The sequence below is a fragment of the Chlorella variabilis genome, assembly GCF_000147415.1.
Source record: "Chlorella variabilis unplaced genomic scaffold CHLNCscaffold_6, whole genome shotgun sequence".
Lineage (NCBI taxonomy): Eukaryota > Viridiplantae > Chlorophyta > Trebouxiophyceae > Chlorellales > Chlorellaceae > Chlorella > Chlorella variabilis.
In genome coordinates, this window is record NW_005435082.1 from 1,075,435 (window position 1) to 1,078,661 (window position 3,227).

Genomic DNA, 3,227 nt, shown 5'->3' on the forward strand with positions numbered 1-3,227 from the left:
CGGCGCCCTCGCAGTCCACGTACAACGACCGGATGGTGACAAGCGCGTCGGGAGTGAGAGTGAGCTTGGTGGCAGGGTTGTTGTAAAAGGTAAAAGGTAAAGGTGGGGAAGAGCCTCCACAAGCTTCACTTCCCGGTTTTAACGTCTAGCTTTAGACCATTATTTGATCTGCCCGACGCGCCAAGTGCAGTACCCCCCACTAGTAGTGAATGGGTCCCGGGGAGGCCTGTGCCGAAGCCTTGGCGATTCTATTAGGCGTTCCCGAAGGAATTGGCTTGGATTGGCGCTGAGCCGGTCAGCTATGCCGCGTTTGTCCTCACAAAGTTTCGACATGGGAGGAATCGAACCTGTGCCCTCTCGGAGGGTTTAGACACTAGCTCCAGCGCCTTCAAAGAAGGCCTTTCTTAGCCGCGGCCTAAAAGGTAAAGGTGGGGTGTTGTACCTGCGCAGGCGGTAGGGAGGGGCGGCGGGGTGCAGGCGCGTGGCGTGGGGCCTGCGCGGGGGCCGGGGCTGCGTGCGACTGCACCACATGGCAGCGACAGGTTGAGGCTGGGTGTTTGCCGCCCCAGTTGGGGGGGCCTTCCCCCGCTGTGCTGGCGGGCCTACCCTGATTGTTCCCAGTCGATGGAACACATGTCGTTGGGCACCAGGATCACCCCAAACTCGTCTGTGGACACCTCGGGCTGCCCGATGTAGGCCAGCGGGCCGTTGGCATTGGGGTCGCTGCAGTTGAGCGGCCCATACCTGGCGGCACTGAAGGCGGGGCCCAGCGGGTTGCTGATGGTCATGCCCTCTGCCAGGCAGCCGTCGCCGATGGCGGTGGCAAACTGCTCAAAGGGGTCGGTGGACCCGGTGTCGAAGAACTGGAAGATGCAGCCCGGCTCGGTGGGGCAGCTGCAGAGGGACGGCGGGCAAGCGCGCGGGCGCAGCAGGCGGGGCGTGAGGCACGCGGCGGGTGAGGCAAACCGCCCGACTGCTGCAGTGTTTGCAGCGTCAGGTTGCAGGCCCCAACAGCGCGCCCGCAGCAGCTTGCCTGCCATCAGGGGGTGGGGGACTTGGGGGCGAAGGGCGCGGGCTGCAGGGAAAGACACCGCAGGTGTGGTAGGGCACGGCTTACCCGCTGGGCGGCTGTGCGGCATCCATGCTGCTGCCCCTCCTCTCCAGTGGGCCACTACCATGCATGCCGAGCGCGCTCACCTGGGAGGCTTGGGGGAGGGCGGGCGTGGCCGAGGCGGGGGTTTGGGTGAAGGTGGGCGGGGCCGAGGCGGGGGTTTCGGGGATGGCGGTTTGGGTGACGGCGGGCGAGGCGGCGGACTTGGAGGGGAAGGAATCACGATGGGAACGATATCCCACAGCAGTAGCAGCGAGGCGTTGGCCGGGGTTTTGGGGTACAGGCCCAGATGCGGGCTGCCGCAGGCGGGCGCTGCGCTCTGGGGCTTGATGGCGCCCAAATAGAGCGCGGGGCAACCGGGGCGGTCAGCCGATTTGAGCCTGAACCTGTCACTGGAGCCGGACCACTCGAGCGCCTACTTGCCACTGGCGCCCAGAAAGGCGGAGGTGTTGGCGCAGGTCTTGCTGCTGCGTAGGAAGCTCTTGGTGGGGCACCCTGTGGACCGGGTTAACAGCTGCAGCACGTGCGTAGGGGCGCATGGTGTGTGAGACAGGGTAGGGAACTTGAAGGCGGGGTGTGTGGGCTACTGTGTTACAGTCACCCCGCTATGATAGGCCGCGTGAGCAGACCTTGGTCAGCTCACGTGTGGGACAGCAAGTGCAAGGTGGCAGCGGTGGCAGGGCATGCGCTGGCGGCCAGGCATCCACGCACAAGCACGCCACCAGCTGCGGCGAGGGCCCCAGCCAGCAGGACCGCTCCGGGGCCAGCGGCACATAGTTCTGCTGCACAACAGGTTGCTGGTCTGGCGGCCCACGCACCGACAGTGTGGCGTTGGTTTTGGTCAGGTCGGCGGCAGTGCTGGGCCCAAAGACAAAGGTTGAGCGGCTGCCGCCGCCGGTGGGCCAGAACTGAATATCGTCTCCCCGTCTGCAGAATAGCGAAAGACACAACACAGGCACAGGGTCAGGGCACAAGCAAGGGCTCCGCCAGCTGAGCTGGGTGGACAGTAAGAGGCCGCAGGCTGAGCAGGTTGGTGGGAGCCACTACAAGCAAGCTGGTTGCCATTGCAGGTGGTAGGCAAACCAGCTGCGCGAGACTGCAGTGGGGGAGACTACTCACTCATCGCAGAAGTAGCCACCCAACTTTCCTCCAGGCAGTTGCCGGGAGGGAAGGGGCGCAGGGATGGGGTGCGACGACGGCAGCAGCAGCCGGCAACACAGTCGCGTCGAGCCAGGCGCCTGGCATGGTCAGCGCCGGTCTCACCACTCGAGGTGCAGCCCTCGCGGCCTACAAGAGTGACATACTTCCTGCCAGGCAATACCACGGGCGCAGCACACACGCCTGCAGGGGCCAGAGGCAGACCAGGCAGGCGATCGGCAGCTGGATCCAGCAGCAGGCAGGCAGCGCCGCTCCAGCGCTGCTCCGGAGCGGCGCTGGAGCGGCGCCGCCTGCAGTGCCAGCTGCAAGATGAGCGACGGTGGGGTCGCTGGCATGAACCATGCCCTCTGCTTCCCAATTCCTCCCCGTTTGCAAACCAAACTCTGGAACAAGACGCTGGAGGAGCGTCCCGGCAGCCTGTTGCAGCAAGCGTTGTTGTCCAGCGTGCAGCTCGCAGATGGCGCCCACCCCCTGGCACAGCAGTCCTGGGCTGCCCAGCTGGCGGCCGGTCTCGCAGCGGTCGGCATGCAGCTGGACCTGCAGCAGCCAGCACCTGTTGACCTCGGCGAGCTGGGGGAAGCTGCGCAGCGCCGCCAGCTGGCGCAGCTCCAGGAGGCGCTGGCGAAGGGCGGCGCCAGCCGGCTGGAGCACTATGTGCACAACGTGGTGGGCGCCCTCAACCTGGCGCCCGCCATGGTTGGGCAGCGCGAGACCTACCTGGATGCAGTACGGCGTCGGCAGGACCGCGAGGCGCTGGCGCAGCTGCGCACCGGGTCGCATTGGGGCGCGGAAGAGACCGGCCGCTGGACGCGGCGCCCCCGAGAGCAGCGAGTCTGCCCCCACTGCCACGACGGCATTGAAGATGCCCCCCACATGCTGCTCACCTGCCCCCTTTACGCCCCGCTGCGCCTCAACTTTCCTGACCTGTTTGCTGAGCCCCATCCTCCCCACCGCTCCT